At 37.7% G+C, this 22,921-nt stretch overlaps 1 protein-coding gene across 2 annotated transcripts in view; it reads left to right on the top strand.

The window, feature by feature from the left end:
- Positions 1–6,924: 6,924 nt before the first annotated feature.
- The window catches only part of LOC106960712 (leucine-rich repeat and fibronectin type III domain-containing protein 1-like protein), a 109,259-nt gene continuing 93,262 nt past the window's right edge, over positions 6,925–22,921 (top strand). For both annotated transcript variants that reach the window (XM_015053955.1, XM_015053956.1), the window contains exon 1: positions 6,925–7,039. The gene's annotated coding sequence lies outside the window, so the exon portion shown is untranslated. The remainder of the gene's footprint in view (positions 7,040–22,921) is intronic.

The following is a 22,921-nucleotide window of genomic DNA, read 5'->3' as shown; positions in this document are numbered from 1 at the left end:
AACTCTAGTAACATTAAATTATAATTAGGCATTGACTTTGACCAGGCTGTTATAACACATGAATACACTTTAATTTAAACCAATTCATTTTTTTTTCCGGCTCTTCGGGTCACCAGAGGGTGAACCTCAGTCTTCTGGCATGTTTAGCTTTCTCCATGTTATCGTCATCACAAACAAATTTCCATGCCCCCACTAAAAGAATGAATAAAAAATTCTCACAGTGTGACCACAACCATTTTAAGGTGTGTTCTTAGTTATCTACAATTGATGTCTCGTCTAATCACAGCACCTTCTCCCACATGTTTACTGTGCTTCCTATGGAAGCTTATAAAAAGCAGCACATTTTACAGCTTTTCTCTCGACAGTGACTTTCCTTTTGCCACCTGCTGACTTGTGAGGGCAATTGGTTCCACTGGATTTTATTTATTTTGGGGGACATGAGATTTAATGGGACTGAACACATATAGGGACACTATACTTTTTGTGAATTGTTCATAAAATATCCAAAAGCATGTGTTCTTACCTTTCACTTGACACCTACGCACAACTTTATGTCGGTTCATAAAATTCCAATAAAATGCATTCAGGTTTTGTTGTGTAACATTAAAGTAATTATAATCAAGATTTATTTTCAGTCTTGTTTCTGCTGTGAAAATCTACCTCTACTTTAACTGTTTCAATATTTACAATGTGTAGGGTTGCTAAGTGGCAGTAACCATGCCAACCTTTTTTCTTCATGTTTTCTAAAGTATCACTTTTTTCACTTTTTTTTTTTTCGTTTTTCTCATAGGTCTTTATTTTCTGCACCAAGGGAACCACGGTAAATATGAACATTAATCTTTGTCAGTCGAGGTTATAAGCAATGCAAACATGCCATAGCAACAAGAAATCAAATGAAGAACAGATTTTATACATTCAGATTCAGTCTGGTTTCCCTGCTCATCAAGATACAGAGACTGCCCTTGTCAAAGCGTTCAGTGACATCCACAAAAATACAACACTTGACTCTGTTGATGATCACATGCTATTGAAACAACCAGACGGCGGACTCTGATACTCTACTTGACGAATTTGAATCTTACCTAAAATCAGGGGCTTCTTTGTATCAATAGGTAAATTCTTATTGGAGTGGACAGAGTAAAAAAAAAATGTTAACATGACTACGCAGATGATGCACAGCTCTACATGAAAATTACATCAGATGACACCAAACCCATCCGGGCACTGAACAAAAGTTTAGAACAAATCAATGCATTGATGTGTCATAACTTTCCCCAGCTGAACAGAAATAAAAACCAAAGTTATCATGTTTGGACCAAAACAGGCATAACCGAGTCATTATGCAGCTGCAGCTATGACAGATACAGCTAGAAACTAATGATCAGGGCCGAAACCTGGGTGTAGTGATGGACTCAGACATGACTCATCAAAGACACATAAAGACAAATTCGGTCTTCTACCACCCAGAGATCATTTCCAGGAGTAATGTATCTTGGTCCTAAGCCATTCGATCTATTCTGAGTTACAGAGACACAATGCAAGTGCTTTAAAACTGGGACGGTGTTCTCTATGTTCCTAGTGTTAGTGAAAATGCAAGCAGCACTTTTCTGGACCAGTTGCAGCCATCTGATTAACTTTTTATGCAGACCTGTGAAGACACTTTTGCAGTAATCAGTGTGACTAGAGAAACATACATGGATGAATTTCTTTAGATCTCACTGGGACAAACATTTTTTAAAAACCTGATGTTATTGTAACAATCTTCTTGTCTATCCTGCAACCAAAACTAAACATGAAAGATCAGCATTCAGTCTATGTTCCACTAATCAGGACTGTCCTTGTATTGCTGCTTTCATTGCCAGGCAGGACGGACGGTTTAAGGCGACAGTCTGGTTTGCTGACTTCAAGTGAATCAGATTTGACTTCCTTAAATGTATCACCATCGCTTCCTGTTTCTTGAAGGTTTTAATGAGATACAAATTGATGCATTTTTACAGCGGAGGTTTAATGGACAAAACAATTTATCTGAGTGTATTGACGATAACATGGAAAGATGGAAAAGATTGCTGACCACCTTTTCCATTCCGCTGTGGGGCTCAGTAAATTAGACTAGCATCTTTACCCGACTCTCGGCATAATTACCTTGGACCAGTCACGCCAATTTTCTCAGTCACTAAAACGGGTCAAGTGATGTGACTCTAATAAGTAAATGGGGTGAGGCTGAAACAAGAGCTTTTCTTTGCTGCAGTATCTCCAACTCGATATGCCGGTGCTGCATTGGTTGGATGCAAAGCAGCTGCCCTTGTAATAAGGAACCAAAATTAATCTGATTATGGTGACCTGGTCATTAAACTATATCTGAAGAAGAAAGGTTATAGTGGTGATGTTGTATGGTTGATTTAACGGGTAATAAATTACGCGAGTCCAAGTGAAAGACAAATGTGCTTGGGAAGCACAGTTTTAGTCTTGCATACTGTTTCTTTTTATAGACGGTAGCTATTTTGGTCATCTGTTTTTCCTTTCGCTGCAATATATACACTTCTTGTTTTCAGTCCAAAAAACTGTGAATTTCTACACTGAAATTTAGTCTGTGGAAACAAGTGTCCCCATTAAAAAGAATGAAAATGATCATTTATTTCCATCTTCCATTTACACTCCCTCTCTAAAACGTGCAATATCACATTTTCTGGTTAATTATCATTAAATCAATTTAATGTCATTACTGAAAATGCTGTCCAGAGACGTGAAAATGAAACATTTAGGACAGCAACTTATTTGACAAGCTAGAGATCCATGAGATGAGGAAGCTGCTTATAATATAACTTTAGGTAAGACATCACAGGGTCCTCTCTATGCCAAGGACATTTTTCACTTGGCTCATAATCCAACACATTGGGCACAGATTTCAGCACTGGGATCCCATACATAACTCCCTACAAGCTCATCCTGCACCTGTGTCACTGTCTCCAGACTTGCAATTAAAAAGTAAATGGCTCATAGATGCTGGCTTCTGTCTGCACTTCCAAAATATTAGAAAAAGTGCCATACCGTTGTAATTGTAGACGAGCGTGCAGCATGGAGCAAGAACTGTGCATGATGCTGGAAGCAGAAGCTTTGCTCTTTTTTTCCCCACGTTGCACACGCCGCTTTGATGGCTTTGAAAGGGAGCACCTCAAAAGAAGCAGTGAAAGCATCCCAACAATGTAATCTATCTTTTATCTTTAACACAGGAAGCATGCACTGCTACAACAAAGCCAAGGTGAGATAAGATATGCAGTGATCTATCTTGCGCAGTAAATATATGTAATGTAATCGTAAAATTTGTACTTGGGATATCAGGAGAAAAAAATCAGATGCTTTCTTATTTTTAGAGGTTGCACTATTTCTCGATACTTTGATTTTTATTTGGTTCAGCTGTTGTCTAAGTGCTTTTGAATTTTAGTTGAATAACTCAAATCCATGAGGTTGCACTTGATGTCTAAAGAAAATGTATGCAAGGCACTGTTGTTCCACTTGTAGCTTTTCTTTAGATGGTCAGTGCTCTGTGTAGCTCTTGTCCACCAAAAACTGTTTTCAGAGACTGAAGGTGAGTGATGTGACAACCAAGTCACATCACACACCTTCCCAATTTAAGTGCTTTATGCCTGTTTCCTATTTAAATTTTAAATGTTTAAATGGCTATCATATATTATGTATTTAGTAATTCAATAAATGCACTAACCAAGACTCGCAGCAGGACTATCGGACTCTAATTTGAATAAACAATTCCAGAATCCCCCTGAATTAATGATACTTCCCACACTTTCATGCATTTTACATCTTAATTTTCACCTAAATTGGAGAGGATTTTTTAAATGCTTCTAACGTAAATTATTCTAGTAAAGAAACGGTCATAAATATCACCGAAAACTTGCATCTTATGTTGTATGCAATGCGGAATTGCCACAAGAGTATCACTGAGGTGCTAACAAACATAAACCCAGAAGGTTAGTAGAGATCAAACCAGGAACTACAAACCTGCCTGACAGTGACAAAGAGAACAAATTAGCATATTGTATTATGTTGAAGCAGCAAAATAAAATAATAATTAAAAAAAAAGCAACTTCAAGAGGAGGGGAGGAAGAAGGTAGAGGAAACGCACATGAAGAAAAAAAAACACATTCATACCAATTCACTGTTTCATATTTGAATGGATTTGGTAAAATAGGAGATATGGATTTCGCTTTAGGTATCACTGCTGTTTGTTTATATAAAACCATTTTTTCTTGCTCCTTTTAGGTTTCATGATTAAAGTTAGAAATATCTGAGGATCGTAATCCATCATGTAGACAAGTATATATCTATCCCTCTCCTCCACACATACAGCATATATACAGTATTACATATTTTCTTTTTTTTTTTTTTTCCACACACTCCTTAGAGCCTGAATACAGCGTATATATACTTCCAAGCTCCCCGGCAGGTCAGCATGCACCGCATAACATATCTCATGCAGAGGGGCAGTCGCTAAAAATAGCAGGGGTCTATGCGGAATATCAATACCTTTCTCGAGATCAGACAGTAGTGTATGGTTCAAATGAGGCGATAATAAATGTTTCAAAGACACGTTCAAAGCCCAAAGGTGGTTAAAATAAATGTACTCAAAGCAGATAAACTGATTACTTTGACAAATGCACCAGATCAGAGTTGTCAACCTGTAATTTATCAGTTTTTTCCCCTGACTTTTGTTTAACAAGCACGAGGGTTGTTTGTCTTGGCCGGCCTCTGTGATGCACTGGCAGTCTCTGAACTGGGATGAGCTCCCGTTTCTTCATGGCCACAGAAAGGACAAAGCGGACATGGGAAATTAATGTTTGCCCATTAATATTTACTTTAGTTTCTAACCGCAGCTTTGCTTTGTTTCAGAGTAGTTGCGTCTACCTGCTTTTAATGACTGGGAGAGTGCATCAACAAACTGGGCAGAATATGTTTTGCATAGCTTTGACCAACTCATTTTAGCCACTTCTAATCTAAATATTGCAGCAATAATGCACGGCAAGTTTATTACTTGGAAGAAGAGTTCCCAAGAGGATTTTCTCAGCTGGAAAAGCTGAAAAATCAGATTTTTTTTGTTGCATCTCTTTTAAAGATTGTCAGGATATCAGCGACAACAAATCTCCATTTTCCCCTTATTGTCATATTTCATTATATTGCTTTTGACGTTCCATACTTTAGCACAGTCCTATTACACTGCTACCTCGTCTGTCAGGTGTGACCATCTATTGCAGTAAGACTCCATCCAACTCACATTAATAACATTAGTAATTAATTAACATTGCAAATGGTGACAAAAACATTTCTGCAAATGTCATTAAGTACCTTCTTGATTGTTTTCCTACTACTGTAAATTAGTAGGATGGGCTTCTTTTTTTTTATTACTAAAACGAGATTTAAAAGTTTTATTTGCCGATGGGATTATTTCCCCCATTAAAACCGACATGTAGTTTTTGGTAATGAAACTCTAGGGTTTCTGAAAGTCATCATGCAATTGAGTACAATAATTTTATGTACCTTATTGAAGCCAGAAGCACCTGCCACCAGGGACTTAACTGCAGCAGGATATCATGCTGCCAAGTATCCTCTCGGGTATTGTTCTGATAGAACAAAGAGTTGAGGCAAAAAGCACACATAAATAGAAGATGAGACTCTCATGAAAGATAATTAGTACTTTATACTTTTAAACCAGCCTCTGTTTTTGGGCAGACTTTGACAGAAGTGTTCATGCTGTCGCTATTTCTCAATAACATACATTTTCAGGTTATGCGAGGAAAAAAAAAAAAAGTCTAACATTATTACAGAAAAAAATAAAAAGTAAAACATATACCCACACTCCTGTTCTTTCGGAAACAAACTGCTGTTGATCTAGATTTGATGAAACGTTTAATTATTAAATTATCTCTGCTGCCTTTAATTAGTGCGCAGACACGACTTTCTTCCACACTTGCTGATATATTTTACCGCCCTAACCTTTTCTTTATGATGTGCAATTATCTACCTCCTCTTTATGTAAAGTTAATAAACTCTATTAGCCAGGGGCCATCTGTTACTTATGTGCTGACTGCCACATTGCATGTGAGGATGTCAGCTGTCCTTTTGCTGTGTCACCTTTTTACAACATGAATCGGCAACGAGACCGCTTTAGATCCCTGATAGGAGTAATAATAATTTTCTAATAGTCTTTGGCTTGTTAGCTCAGACAGCTTGGAAACTGAATGCCATAATGCCTTCATCCTATTTGATGTGTAATTCATTGTGTGCACTCCACTGAAACTCAAAAAGTACAGACTGTCAGTTTCCTTTTAATAGTGCTTTGATCAATATTGGATGGACGGTTTAAAAGAGGGACACATTTCTTCGCATCACTGCCCACAATTTTTAAGGTACTCAAAAATATTTCCAGTGTTGATGGTAAATTATTCAGATTAAGTTCTGGCTTCTAGGGTTTCTTCCTTCCATGAACATAATTGAAGTCTTAGTCTTATCTTATAAAGCTCTTACTATGTGTAGTGTTCTGTTCAGATGACCATAAATAAACAATAAGGAGAAATTAGCTTTGTCCTGATTGAGGTTTATGATTGAATTAGTTCTGAAAGTATTTCAATACATCTAGACTTTATGCAGATCACGTAATGTAATTTCAAAACTTTGTGTTGAAACGGCTGATATTCCATCAATGTATGAAGGGAGCAAGTGCAGTAATGTTTTTCCTTTTGTGAACCAAACGGCAAACTTTTATGTCAGAGTTTACCAGTGATGTATTGCAGGTCCCACAAATAGGTGGGGGGGCAAAAGGAGAGACCCACTCTGAGGTAGTTTTACAAAGCCACTGGGACGTCTGGGTTTTATTAGCTCTAACCATGTTCATGTTTCTCTGTTCTTTCTCCTAGGGCTTTGGATCCATTTCCCTCGGTCCCTCCTCTTTTCTGTCCATCTACCTGTCACTGTGACTGCAATTTATCTTCATGTTGAGTCCTAATCTAACACACCATATCAGATAGAGGTAGGCAATGTTCATGTTTTTTCTTGTGTTTTATGAATCCAAGAGTGTGCTACTGCAAAATGGACTCTGTAGGAAACTGTGGAATTGTTTTACTGCATTTGCATTACATCTTCTGGTTCGAAGATTCTTATTGCTAATTAACAGTTCAATGGACCCCCTTTGGAAAATGTAGGTATATAATATTGCATTGTGCTTACGTACATGCAGGCATAATTTTCTTTTTCACAATGTTAAACAAATAAACCTTTATTAAAGCTTCACCACTGTTATTTTTTTTTCTATTTAAACTTTTGTTTACCTCTGGAATTTAGTGACCTCTATATGCTACACATACACTATCCTCTATTTGCATATACATTACAATGCATGCATTTGCAATACCTCGTAATACTATTAATTGGTGATGTGCTGCTCATCTAAGAAATTGCTCATTTTTGTAAAGACAATCTAGTATCTCTTGAAGTTCTTGAATCTGTGCTTGGACATTTACCTCTGATTGTGTACAGAATTAGTTACTTCAAACAAAAGCATGTTTATGATCATATGCTTTATATGATCATAAAATATATGATATGTTTTAATGATCATCTAATGATTACTCCAGTTTCTACGCGATGATTAAAATGGCGTCCCTCAAATATAAAAGTCACTGTACAATACAAAATACTCTGAACAGTAAAAATCAACCTGTTCCGACAGTGACTATGCAACTAAAGTAACTGACCCAGTTTCTCTGCAGCTAGATGAATAACATACTTCATGCGTAGCAATTGTGTGCAGGTTTTTACAGATTCAGCACAGAGCAAACTGGGGCTGAACATATGCCAAGTCCTGGCGTACTAACTTACATGCAACAAAATTATCAGTGCACGGCTCAACCAAGCCGTTTTCCGGCGGCTCGTACAAATGAAAAAAGCTCAATGGTGCAGAGCTCACTTTAAAACCACAAACGCATCAAGTGGAGAATTTAACTGCATTTTAATAGGCAAACAACAATCCTGGGTGAGACGCCCGGGGGCATCTCACCCAGGATTAACAAGGCATGGTTTGGAAACCAGAAACGGTCCCGTTCAAGGCATTAAACATGGCAAACTGCGCAAACACATTAGTCCAGGTTAAATATACACAGAGATGCATTGGCCGGCGGCTGTGACACCCGATTCAGGGAAACTTGAGATCTTTATAACATAGTTTGGTGCTGCTGCAGAAACCAGCATGAGGAAGATGAATCCAGTTTGATAAGAAAAGTGATTAAGATAATTATAGAACTTTAAATGTCCTAAATATGTTCACTCTGGACTCTGAGCTGCAGTAATTGACCTGTCTGTTGGAAATATTAACAGGATGCAGTTATTGTGCTGCCGACCAAAGTGTAGCTAAGAAGCCAGTTTTGCATATTTAGTTGAAGCCATTAGAGACATAGAGAGAGAGAGAGAGAGAGAGAGAGAGAGGGAGAGAGAGAGAGAGAGAGAGGTAGAGAGAGAGAGAGAGAGAAACAGACAGAGAGAGAGAGAGCTGTATTGCATATTGAGTTAATGTTGAGACAGAAGACATTCACGTAATTTTGCTCCAGACTCTTATTGAAGTCACTGTATTATGGACTTTTAGCTCTGGCACTCACCCCATCTTGGAAGCAGGTAGAAAAATGATTTCATTTTAGTGGCAGAACAATTTGTACCACAATCTTATTTTCTTCTTGTTTGTAGCCCTCACTGCCTTCTTCATACCTAGTTTTGTGTCTGCCAGAAGGAGGGAGGACTATCTGCCATAAGCAGTTTACAAGATGCAGTAAAAAGAAAACAAACAAACGAAAAAAAAACTAAATCATGTGTGATATGTCATACCTTTGTATATTTTGTGTGGAAATATGGTTTTCTTTAAAGATAAGAAGTTGTTATAATGGATGATATTAAGTCTCATAAATTTGCTAAAATGAGTAAAGAAAGAAAAAAAAAAACAGCAGTGCCACCTGGAAATATACCAAAAAGAGGGGATAGCAGAATAAGCACACAAATTAAGGCTTAAAAAATGATATAATAAAAAACATTGTTTGAACTTTTAATCAATTTTAAATAATTAGGACTTTGGCTGAAGTTAAAATATATTTTAAAAAATAAGGAAATACTGACGTTTATCAGGAAAGGAGTTGTGAGGGACAGGGGGACAACAGCCAGTGAAAGAAACCGATAATCACCCTTGACATTACAAAACACAGCAACCAAAAGCAAAAAGGGGTGCTCCAACAAAAAAAAAGAAAAAAAGAAAACGAAACACCAAACAAGATAACATGGCCAAGGGTCACCACTGTCACCATCGCCCCAGTCCCTGAAACACAGAAATGCAAACCATCCACCTTAGTGAAATAAATAAATAACAGCATTGTCACAATAAAAGATTCTGCATGCAGGCGCACTTCCAGTGGCAGCACACCATTTATGCTTTGCCTCATTCATGAGTATTTGAATGAGTGTTTGCCTCTAATTGCAGCAGCAATTGGCAAACATCTGGTGGAACCGCATGTTTGCCGGCATCAATGAATGACATGCAGAACCACTGTTGTAATGGCGTGATGAAGGGGGATTTACAGTCTCCACATTCTAAATAACTTACTCTTTTAACTGAATTGAGTAACAGCTGAGGTGTAAGATTGTTCTATTGTGTTAAGTGAGGTGAGCTTGTTGACAAGTTACCCAAAACTAACTTGCATGTTTCCCCAGAACTCCTTAGACTATGTGGATAAACGCTTTGCTTCGTTATCCAAATGTGGAAGCTCCCAACTACATATGATACCTGCTGCTTATTAAATGAAGTTACCAATTTGAAATTCACCAAAAAAGTCCATCTTGATAAATCAACCACATGGAAGAGCAGCCAGTAGATGAATTTATCATTTCTTAAAGTATGTTTGGTCTGTGTGAAGTTTGCATTTTGTCTTTTGGTTGCATGTATTTGATGGGAAACTCTGCGTGTTTACAGAATGCTGAAGGAAAACAAAGTAAGGTAATTGACTGTTAGAAGCTGATATCAGGAGCGATTTTGAATAAGCAAATTTGTTTCTCTGATGGTCTGTGCAGGTCATCTCCTTCCTCTTGCCTCTTTGACAAAGTTGGCCCAGAAAATTATTGAATATGCTTTTCTATTTAATTGCACACATAGTGGGTGGTATGAGTGTGCCAGTAATAATGTTCGTCAAACAGAAAAGACATTGGACAAGTCTAAATTTAGTTACATTACAGCTTATGTCAGTGAGTTAGCACCAGTAGACACGTGCAGAGGCAGAGTGATGCGTCTTACTTTCACGATTTCCCAAAGCTATATGCATAAATGCATTTCATCTGAGAGGTGACAACTCGAGGAGGGGTTTGGTGCTCAGGTGAAATTCCACACCCTGGCAGCTGCAGTGAAACATGATTATACAGATGAGGTGCTGTCTCAGCAAAGCAGATATTAATTGAATATACACTGTGTGCACACAATGCATAAGACATGATTATCTTGTTCCTCCAGACTGTAACTGTCCGGGGTTTAACAGTGTCAGCCTACAGTTCCTTGTAGATTCGACGTGATGTGCTCCTAGAGCAATGATGTGGTCAGTCATCTAGAACACATCTTACACAACAATCAGACACACAATGTTAAAATTCATCCGATGACTCTTTCTAAATTACTCGATCATTTGCCCATTTCATTCTTTCCTTTCTGTTTATAGTTTTTGGTGATATCATTGGTAAATTAATCACAGTACAAGCATCTGCTACACATCAATAATATGTACTTGGATTTATATTTGCCTGAAGAAGATTAGGAACCCTTAGATTTTGAGTCTGGAGTTTTAGCTTTGCACATGTAGGAATGAGATACTGGACATGTTCCAGTCCATGGTAGACTCAAACTGCTTTCTATGTCTTTCATGGCCTATTTTTGTGTTCTTGCAAAACTTTTCTATGAAATCAAACGTTTTTGAACTGTTAAGTATGTTGAAGCTGATCTGCAGCAAAGTATGGCTGGGGCTAAATATATTTACATGAATGGAAAAAGAGGAGGGTCTGCTGTTTTCGACTGGGAGTCATGTTAAATTAGTGTGGGATGAAAAAACGTTTCATTAGGGCAATATTTATACATCAATTGAAAAACCACATTTGATTTGTTTTCATCCACACAGTTATCAGAAAGTTTAAAAATAAATAAAATCCATCTATCCATCCATCCATCCATCCATCCATCCATCCATCCTTCCTTCCTTCCTTCCTTCCTTCCTTCTGGCGTGAACACAGACCAGCCTTAATCTAAACAGAACTGTTTTCCACATTAAAACAACCTTCAAAGCAAGAAGTACATCTGCCATGTTTAGACTTTAAAGCAAAAAAAATGTGTCCTTGTTAAAGTAATGTACCCATACAAGTGTAGATGATGAACAAATCAGCCTAGAATAAGCTCCTAGGCAGATGTTTCATAAGTGGACATCTGGAAAAGTTTAACTAGTCTTGGTAATATGTTTTGAAAGAAACTTGAACAGTGAAGAGTAGGAGCAAAAAACTCCACCAAAAATATGACTGTGACTGAGAAAAAAGAGTTTCATTTATTCCTTTATTTCTTTCTTCATGGAAGGAAGAGTTTCATTTGTTCCGTTGCATCATTACACTTGGATTCAATGACAAGACTTCTTATCCTTGTAAATACCCACAGGTATTATTATTTCACACTGTCAAATAGACGCCTTCGGCATAGATAAATAAGTTATTAGACTTTCTCGCGAGTCATTCAATACATAAAGATTCCCAATATGTCACTGAAGGTGAGACTTGTAGCAGCCATATAATTCTTAAGCTGCAGCTAAAAGCCAGAATTTTTAATTTTTTTCACGTTAATAAAACCATTTTTTTCCCCATATAAACGCTGCACAATATTAATCACATCATGCACCTCTCTGTGTGTTTTTCCATTGACAGGGATCAATTTAAAGCAGAACCCTGAACAATTTGTCACAATATGTGAGAAAGAAAAACAGTGTATGTGTTTGGTTTTGGTGGGTGATATCTCTACACCAAACATTTACATGGTAAAAGCTGCACAAAAATGGCTGGTGAACAACACAAAATTATCTTCTTACTTTCCATTTTATCATCTAGTTTGTGTTTTTATTTGCATTTATGCTGGTAGGCCAGTTCTTCTTCTTGCTGCCTTGTTTCTATCGTCCTGCCCAGCATTTCAACTCCTCTGCCTATTTCCAGCCCTCTCACTCCAACTTTATCTTTTTACCTCTTTTCCACTAAATTATTTTCAAATAACTAATCACATAATGAGAAGTGTGTGCTACAGCTCTCTGAAAACAAGACACATCTGTCAAAGAAAACCTGTGAAAAAAGGAAAGACAGCAAAAAAAAAAAACGCAATTGGCAGGAAGTTGGGTAAATGTATAAAAGAAATCAACGCAACCAAGAGTAATAAAAAGAAGAGTAATGATAAAAGAGATGAAAAACAACAAGTGAGAAACAGGAAAATCCTAGACATAGAAAAGGTCTATTCTAGTTGATATTTCAGGATGGGCTGTGTTTGACGTAGAACTCTATTACTTAATCTCATGGGTTTTTAAGAGGTCTTGCTACAGATAACACATAAGCAGGACAAAGACAGACAGTCAAAAGCCAGAGTGAAAAAAAAAAGAACTTGCAATAATAGATTTAACTGTCTTTAGTTGTAAATCACAGTGAGGGCAAACTGCTAATGGATGGTTCAAACATAAAAACGTCACAGATACGGAGGTGAAAGCTTTAAGGGATTGCAGTTGTTTTTATTCACCAGTTTCTCTGGCTTGGTAAAACATTGATGGAAACATCTTGCCGGGTCTTTAAAGTTTTCCAAGGTCAGCTTGGCCTGACCTTGGAAAAGGTCCAACATATCAAACAGTTTCTAGATGTTCACATTCCTTTTTAATAGTGTGGTGGATTGAAGTTCAAGTTATGTTTACGCTGTTTATGTTTCACTGTTTACAATGCTGTCGTCACATTGTGGATTTCCTTGTTGTAATCTTTTATATTCAGGCCAAGAACGTTAATTGTGATGGCCTTTTATATTTGAACAGTAAAGCTGAGAAATGAGAAACGAGAAGAGCAGCTCAATTTTTTGTTTGTATTTAAAGAAATAGTTGCTTTAACTTCATCCCATGTTTTAATTCAAACATGTTTTAATGCAAATGCTTTCATACAGAGTTGACCTGCCCTTTACAGATTCACCTGCTTTAGAAAGCATGTCTACAAGGTGTAGAAGTGAGTTTTTGAGGGAATGTTTGAGGGATTATTTGTTGTTTATTCCAGAAGATAATTTGTGGGGTCAGATACTGAGGTCTGACTCACTCTACTTCAACCCAAAGCTGTTCTGTCTGGTTGTTGAATGTGCAGACCATTCAAGTTCCTAACACATCAGAGTCACTCATTCATATCCCTATACACCTTGCTTTGTGTTTTGATGTGCAGTCATGTTGGAACTGGAAGGGACCATCTCCAATCTAGCCATCATAATCATCATCATGTTATTCCAACAAAGATAGAATAAATAAAATTGTCTAAAAATGTTTTAGTATTCATAAGCATTAAGTGTTTTTTTTTTTTTGTTTTTTTTCACTTCAGCTAAGGGATGAGTCCAACTCCCAAAAAGCATTACAACATCCTCTGCACCAAACTTTACACTTGTCACAAGGCAATCAAGCAAATGTCAATCTCCTGACAACTGTTACACCTAGATTCATTTATTGGACTGTCAGACAGAAGCATGATTCATCACTCTAGAGAACATGTCTCTGCTGCTCCAGAGTCCAGTCACTGTGCTTTACACCACTGTACTTCCTGATTTAAAGTCTGGATGTGGCTGCTTGGACTTGGAAACCCAATCCATGAAAGTATCTATGCAATGTCCTTACCTTAATCTGAAGTCCACATAAAGCTTAGAGGTCTGTAGCCATCGATTTGGCAAAAAGCTGGGGACCTCTGCACACTCTTCCCTTAGCATTTGCTGACTCTGCCACGTGATTTTACATGGTCTACGACTTCATGGCTGAGTTGCTGCTGTTCTCGATTGCTTTCACTTTGTTATAATGCCGCTAACAGTCGACTGTGGAAACACGGTGCCACTCTGGAGTTCACTGATCTCCTGGGAGCAACCCGTTCTTTTTACAGACATTTGAAAAAGCAGTCTGAAGAACTTGGTGCTCACTGGATTTTCTATACTTGGATATGTGCTTGTTCAGGGAATACAAGCCAAGTTGGAATAACGAGGTCAATCATCATAAGAACTGTGAGGACAAGCAATAAAGCAGACAAATGTGCAAATGAATGCCCATTAATGTAAGGAACATTTTATTTAGTAAGTGTGTGCTTTGTTATAACACCTTTCAAATCAGATGAAGAAGGAGATGGGAAATGTGTTTTTTTCCTTGAATTAGAGTATTAAAAAGATATATATTAACACCATGTACTGCAGTTTGATCTTTTGTATTGTTTTTAACAATGTTGTCGCTCAATACTATTTTCTCTTTGGCAAAACACAACATAAAATTGAAATAAAGTTAAATAAAAAGAGGTTTATTACCATTTCTATGCCTGCATCTCTAGCTTAGGGGTGTAACATGGATATTTTCAGCGCCATTTCAGGATCACTGAAGGGTCATTATGAAGACATTTTGTCAACATGGCATATATGCCCAGTATTGGAAAGAGCTATAATAAAATTGTGATTATTTCTCTGGAAAGAGGACAAAAGCTGCCATAAATTTTAAGTGCAAAAGGAACTTTGTGGGTGACTTGTGATTTTCAGTGTGTGTCTGGTTAGGAGTAGAGTATATCAGAGTATTACAACATCCAACAACACAACAAGCACTGATGCAGTGTCCTGGCAGCCACAATCACCTCATTATCCGATGCAGCGACAGGAGGAAGACAGGGCATTATAACATACAGCAGAGGGACACGAATGGGTGGGCGGGATGGCACAGAGTAAGATGACAAAAGAAGAACATTAACAAGTTGAAAGAAAAAAAAAAAAAGACCCAGAAACAAAGTGTGATAGAGCAAGAAAAATTAAATAGGATGAAAGATGCATCAAAGGAGCCTTTTTCTAAATGTACCCTCACTCAGATTCATGAAAAAACACATCTGTGCCTGTTTGTTAGAAGTATGTTTCAGATCCCAGCAGTGTAAACTTCCCAGATTGGAGACGCCAGTCGGCCTGGGTAACTGCTGTGGGTTAGCACATGTGTACTTGTAAATATAGGCATTTGAGCCACTTTACCACCTTGCTCTAAGCAGCTTAAGAGAAAAACTTATTATTTAGAGAAAGCGGAACAGAACCTGACACCAATTTCATAAATGGGTTTCAGTGACTTATCAGTTCAAATTGGAAATGACCAATTCAGAAATCTCATCAGGGTTTTTTTTGTCATGTCCTCATAAAAACTCACATTACCTTATTTCAGACTGTAGGTTTGTGATAATAGCATGACTCCAATAACTTCATAGCTCCCTATTGTCATTCAGATAACATGGGTCAACTTTGCGACGTGTCCTTTAAAAACACAAATCCTGGTTTATGATGTCAAAGAGGCACGAGGTGCAGCTGCTCTGACATTTCATAAACCTGACAGTAACTGTTACTTCACAGAACAAGTATCTTTTGTAACAGTCAGTCAAATAAATTTTTATTTGTAGCTCATACAAGATATAATATATGCAGCTAAAAAAAACCCCATCTCTTTTTAAGTTTATAACCAAAGCAGCAGCTGTCAAAGCAGGAAAAACTTGCGCAAATTTTGTACCTTGACTGCTTTGGTCAGAGTACATCTGGAGTGAGGTTTTCACTCACTGATCTCTTCAGGTGAGTTTGTCCACTGTGTGCTGCAAAGTCTATTGAAGGATCTGTGACGCATTGTGCCTGTTTATCTTCCAAAGGCCCTGGCAACCTTTTTTTTTTTAGAATGCATAACATCTTTCAGTCTCTTAAATACCAGGAGATTTTAAATAAAAAGCGCTGTTAGTGAAGGATTTAACCAAACATTGGAAGGAGGACTCAGAACTTCAGGCTTTCAGTTGGTGGTGTGATTTTATTTTTATTTCCCCAGCAAGTAAAAGTGTGTTGTTGTGCAAGTGATTGCAGAAAAAAAGTCACAACTAAAAAAACTTCCAATATTTTCAAAGTAATAAAACTGAACTCATAACAACATAGAAGGTAGCACTGGGCCCCTTGCTGGAGAACCCTTGCACTCTGTGCTTGCTGAGGCACAAACCTCATGAGGAAGCTCTTACTCCAGACTTTATAATAGAAGTTCCTTCTACAAGAAAAACCACAATTTAAAAGAATAAAATCATTTTAGCAAAATACAAATGATAAAAAAATGCACATAATCTATTAAGAAAACCATGACATAATCAAATTGTCTGATTGCATTCTCCTGTTTTTGTTCTCTTCTTAAAAATGGTCTGACAAACACAAACATCCCTGGTGCATTAGAACTGTAACATCCCACAAACGACCTCTCCACATAAGGCTTTGAAAGCTTTCTGCTGTGTTTGGACAGAGCAGCTTGGAAAACACATGGTTAGTTGGAACCAACAATGTCTGGTAGTTTTCCCATCAGCCAACAGGTGATCATCACCACAATCTCCGTGGAGTACCACACAAACCAAGCAGCACAGCTCTGTAAGCCAACCTGATGCAGCAAAACAAACAAAACTGTGCAACCATTGGTTGTTTGCCCATAATCGTCCAAGCTACCTATCTAACACCAAGGGTTACCCAATGACACTTGGACTCTGCCAATAAACTGAAAACTGGTACTCAGTGAGTTTGGTGATAGGATAAGGATGCAAAAAAAAAAGAAGTCTCAATCTCAGTCCTACTGAAAACATCCGGCTAGAGCAGAACATACCACAACAGAGGAATCAGTAATCTGGATAATGTAGCACTTGTTATTGCCTTGTTGCTGAAAATGTGCTATATCAATAAAATTACCTTACCTAATAGAGAGGATTGTGCGATGATTGATGTCCCTGCTTTCCCATTCTTGTATAGTGTTGAATCCCGAAGTGTTGTCCTATATTCGATTCCCACTTGCAATCTTGCATAAACAGTATTTTCTTATACTGCATGGTGAAGTTCTTAGTATTGTTGCCTTGCAGCAAGAAGGTCCTATGTTCAAATCCCAGCCCAGGCCTTTTCTGCATGGAGCTTATATGTTCTTCCCATTCATGCAAGACCCCTCTCAGGGTATTCAAACTTCTTTTTACTGTCCTGAGACAAGAAAGTTAAGTTTATTGGCTTCTTTAAATAGTTCACAAATATGCATGCATGTGTGCACATGGTTATTTGTTCCATGTGTCTCTGTTTTGCCCTTTGACAGATGACCTTTCCAGGGTGATACAAAAGTTGTAGGTAGGCACCAAATTATGGCTGGTGCCATTTCACAGCAAAAAGTTATTGTGGGTTACATTATTGGGTATTGCTTTCTCATTTCTGTCATAACAGATGTTTTAAAGTTCTAACATTTCCTCTAAAGCCATGCTGGATCCTACTTATTACTTATTTTATTCTAGTGTTTTCTCAGTGGCACAGAGGTTGTGGGAATCTCATGCTCCGTTTCTGTTTTGGAGCACCAATTAATCTCATTCACCTTGTTTTTTCAGTAATTTCTATAATGAAATCCTTCTCCATGAGGATGTAAACAGGCAGCTGCACAATTCCCACAGAGGTGAGATTTGGCACGATTTGAAAACAAACAAGCTTTCCAACCATGTGTGGAAAGACTCGAGGGAGAGTTTGGATGTGCTTTCGGGGAAGAAGGGGAGGTTTGCCACGTGATGGGGAAGGTTAAAATTAGAGAAATCTTAAGTTCATGTGATAAAAATGTGCTTCATTAGCTCACTTTCTAAAAAAGGCTTGACGCTGTTAGTGTCTGGAAAATCAGCTTCTTAATTCATAATTATTACAACACCAGTAAAGTGTCTCTTCCTCTTGCGTCCATTGGAACTCTCCCATGCTCACCCCCTCTGAAGGCAAGCATCCAGATTCATTACTTGTGAAATCACTGGACCAATCTTGCACTTTCTTGCAGCCCCCTACACACACACACACATACACACACACAGATGCAGGCTTTCTATCTCCTCACTGTTACCAACCTTCTACAATTGGACGTTGCTAAGCTACAGGCCCCCATCAAGTTTGTCTTTTGCAGCCAATAGAAGCTTTTCCGATGCTGAAATCTGTGGCAGCGCTTTGTTGTTTCTTCAGCCTCATCTATGCTCAGTACTTCCCTAATTGTGAGGCTTGTGCACCTTTTAAAACATTACTTCGTTTTTTTTTTTTAGCTTTGAGTTAACTCTTCAAGTTTGTTCACCCATTCCATTCATCAAATTAAACTGTCATTTTTTTGGAAATGACACAAATATTTTGTTCAGTAGACTGTAGAAATTAATTTCACCATCATCTTTCATCATTACACGCAAATGCAGCTAACCGTACAAAGGTGACCCATTGACTTAGGTCGCAAAACGTGAGATTACCTGTACGCGCATTCACTAACAAACATGGTGTACTATAAGATAACCAGTAATGTGTGTCACAGAAGAAGCATGTGTGCGAGTGAGTGTGGCAGATGGAGGTTGCTGCTTTCAAGGTCGTTAACAACCTAGTGCTCTTACTAGAGCAGACTCTGCAGAAACACGTAGAACACACAAACACTACCTCGTGTGCATTTGGAAGCTAAGACACACAGGCAAACAGTTGAGTACTTAACAATGTATGACTGCTCCTAAAAGAGCAAGAAGCATGTATTCATTCTTATTATAGGCTTTGGAATATACCTTAGAATACAATACCTCCCCCCAGTTTTTTTTTTTTTTTTCTTTTTAAAGGTATAGGATTCAGTGAACATGCACGTGCACATATGTTTGTGCTTCATTATGCACACAATATTTTCCAGTGCCTCTGCAAGAGAGCTGACAGGATAATCCATCTTCGTTGCACGGTGAAGGGGTACTGTAAGGTTGCAAGCTGGACAGTGTGCGATGTGCCAAAATTATGTGCTCACACATACCAGCCAGCACATGCGTATTTGTTAAAGATAATGCTGAATTGCAGGTATGGACATCGGGGAATTATTCCAGTTTTATTTAATAATTTTTGGTCAAATTTGAATGGATAATGTTATAAAAGACTGTTGTGTGAAATCAAGCTTGTCAACGTCTACAGCTACAACATGTGGCGTACTCAGGATAAATTGCACATTATAAAAGCTGTTCATCCTCTCTATTGCTGCAACATTTTTACAGTTTCTTTGTGTTTCCGTTTGTCTTTAAACAAAAGCCTGCTCAAGCTAATGTTCATTGATTTGCAGATTACAGAGTAATGATCCTGTCTTTCCATCCTCCACACCCTTGGCTTCTTGTGGAAATGTTCACTTTATTATTTTCGTGCAGTGAAAGTTTTACTCAAGTGGGAATGGGTCTGACTGAGAGTGAGACCAAAGACTGCCATTCTTGGTAAAAATTTATCACCAGAGGTCCTCACAGTAAATTGGATTTTTAAAGCGAGAAGATCACCTAGCCAGGTTTCCATCGGTGGTCTGGGCATCGAATGTGAAGGTGCCCTTCAGTGGGAAAGTGTGCTGATATTTCATTCATCCAGAACTTACAGTAATGTCTTCTTGTAAGTCTTATTGTAAGTATTGCTAGATTTCTTAGCAATTAAGAAATCTAGCAATTTCTTAATTGCTAGATTGTATTTTGATCATTGTATATTGTCTATTGTGTGAAAAAAAGTGTTGAATTTCAAATTATATAGAGGATTATGAAGAAAAAATATGTTTTTTTTTTCCCTATTGGTCTTGTCCTCATAAGTATTTTCAATGAAAAATAGAGACATTTCATTTTGTGAATGAATTAAATTTTCACATGCATGTTGTGTCATATCCCTGCCATCTCAGTATTAAAAAAAAAAATAAGTGTCTTCTAAAGTTTGATTTTACTGGTTAATCTCTGCATTAATCTTTGCATTTACATGTTCAAATCAACATTTTTAGCTACTGTTTTATGATTTATTTTCTCCCTTTGTGTGTATTTTCTGATTTTTTTGTTTTTTTGTTTTTTAACTGCCGATGTCTGCTTAATACTATTCTGTCTTGATATTTCACTGATTTGTTTTGCTAAGTTCTTGATGCTTCCCTGTAATTACCCACTTTTTAAGATCTCCTAATTCATGCTGTGTTCATCTTGGTGCGTATGACTGCTGCAAAGTTGGTCACATTTGGGACAATTGCAATCCTTTGTTTCGTCATAACCCCATAACTGCATCATTTATGCATTAAAATGAACAAGGTTTAGTTGGATTTAAGGTGCTTTGATCGTGTCTTGTTCTTTCTTACCACAGAGCCTGCGCCTAATCAGAAGGCGCTCTCTTTGATCATAGCCGCATTTAAACTCAGCGATTCTTGAAATAGGTTAAACACGGTAGCACTGCAGTATGCTATGTTTTCAATAAACATTTCACCTCCACACCTACAAGACACCTCCACGTTTCCATTGATTGGATGAGAAATGGTGGAGAAAAATAGATTGGAGCACAATGGACTGTTTTCACAGATAGGATCGATATGACCTGTGAAGGACATTTTATTTTCCTTAGAAAAAGAAGCAGTGAGTAATTACTGCCACCATCTGAACTCAAAACCTTCTGCTGCAATCCTGAGTGCCTGTGTTTAAATTGCTTAGAAAATCCCCAGATTTTTTTTTTCTCTTCCAACTGATCAAACACTTTCGTAAGAAGAAACATAAATCTGTGCGTTTTTAGTACGCAAAATAAAACAACTACTCCGTCACTATATCTGGCCTGAACTAAATAAATAAATAAAGATACCCTGTCTGGGAACAGCTAAGCAATTTAGACATGCAAATCGGGCATCATGCTGTCAAACATAACAAAGTCTGTCTGTATGTTTTTGACTTTTTATTTACAAAAACAAAAACATCTGTCATTCCTGGAGACTTCTTCACTTTTCTTGTGACAGCTTTTACAATCACGTGTAGAGAGTGATAAACAACTGAGAGCTCCTTATTGTAATTGTTGTAGAATGATGATGGGCATATTTGTCTGACTTTCAGTCATAACAACTTCACCGTATTTTAATAATCTTCGATGATTCTCAAAGAAATGTATAAAGGGGAACAAAAGTTTTAAAATGCGCCATCGTATTAAATTACACCTATTGGAGTACATCCATAGATGATATTCCAATTAACCATGTTTTATTAAATTAACTTAAAAGCATACAGATTAGTTTAAATTGAGCTCCTAATATTCTTTTATTTACCAGGGTATGCACGCATGGTTGTGAGTCCTTTATGTTGCCATTTTTTGAAATTGTGACCAGTCTCATTGCTGGATGAATGGATGGATGGATGGACGGACTGATAGCAGGTCATATTTTACAGGTGAATGCATGAGAAATAAACACTGAACAGGGATTTTTATGTGACAAACGTCCTAAAAGTTTGAGAACCACTTGCTTACATGTATCTCAGATGTGTGAGGTTGAGTATGTTAGAATTAAGATAATACTGACGGAAACTCAGCCACCAGTAAAGGTCAGCAATCGGCTCCTTTACAGTTCAGTGCAGGTGAAACAAAGAGGACAGGAATGCACACTTCAGCTGTTAGTGAGAAACAGCGAATGCCAGATCTATTGATCTAATACAATGATGAAATGGGAGGAGACTTTGGTTTGGCTTTTTCATTCTGTATCAGTGTCTTTGTTTTGTTTTTTTGTTGTTGTTGTTTTGTTGTTGTTGTTGTTGTTTTGTTTTCTTTGGAAGACCAAGCCAGAAATGAGCAGGTACATGGAGAGCTGTGCTTATGTACTGTACAGCTCTGGCCAAAAGATTATTTCACAAATATGTCACTAATTTTGCTTGTCCTATGTATAAGGTAAAGGTTTTGTACTGATCTAAAATGATGTAAAGGTACCTGTAGGAAACTTGTATAAAGTTTTCCTTTCTTCCATCCAACAATGAAACAACACCAAGCTCACTTTTACCTTATTGCACTCACTTTTTGTTGTTTTTACTGAGTGGTGTATTTCTGCAGTTAGTACTGGGAGAAGTGGGAGAGGAGCTTGACTTTTATTATATCATCACAACTTAATCATAATTTTACGGAAGCGCATTGCTATCACGCAGGAAAAAAAAATCGATCGCTATCTCGTTATAACGAGATACGTAACTCGTTAAAACGAGATATCTCGTTTTATTTTGAAGAATGCTTAACAGGAACTAGTTTTGTCTTTTGCCATTACCTAGCCTTCTGTTGATTTCGGTTGCTTGGTTACGAACAACCGTTGTCGTTGTTCAGCAAGTGTACTGTTAAAACAAATCTGAACAGAAAATGTCCAGCAAATACATCTGAGCCTCCGTTATAATCTCCCTTTAGCCATTTCCCGAATCAGAAGCTACAATCGAAAGCCAACTTCAGCTTCGATCCAGTCAGGAACGCCACCACAGCTAGAGGACCGGACTGACGTCTCCTTCTGTGCAGTCCCGTTCTGTTTAGGATCCTGCTTAGAGTACGCAGGCTGTTAATGGTTTTAACCACAGTGCAAAGCAGCATCCGTATCTCTACATGTTGTAGACCAAACATGATAGGAAACCTGACCAATTCATGTTAGCTACTGTACTAGCCTAGCATAATACCGCCACTTCCTGGACCTAAAATTATCTCGTTTTAACGAGATACGTAACTCGTTATAACGAGATAGCGATCGAATTTTTTTTTTTTTCCTGCATGATAGCAATGCGCTTCCGTAAAATCCATGACACCAGAGCTGCGCTACTGTCAAGCTATGAG

Source organism: Poecilia latipinna, unplaced genomic scaffold (genome assembly GCF_001443285.1).
Source record: "Poecilia latipinna isolate Pla-1442-1.1 unplaced genomic scaffold, P_latipinna-1.0 Scaffold1218, whole genome shotgun sequence".
Taxonomy (NCBI): Eukaryota; Metazoa; Chordata; class Actinopteri; order Cyprinodontiformes; family Poeciliidae; genus Poecilia; species Poecilia latipinna.
Note: the sequence above shows the minus strand (reverse complement) of the source record. Positions and strands in the feature narration are given on the sequence as shown.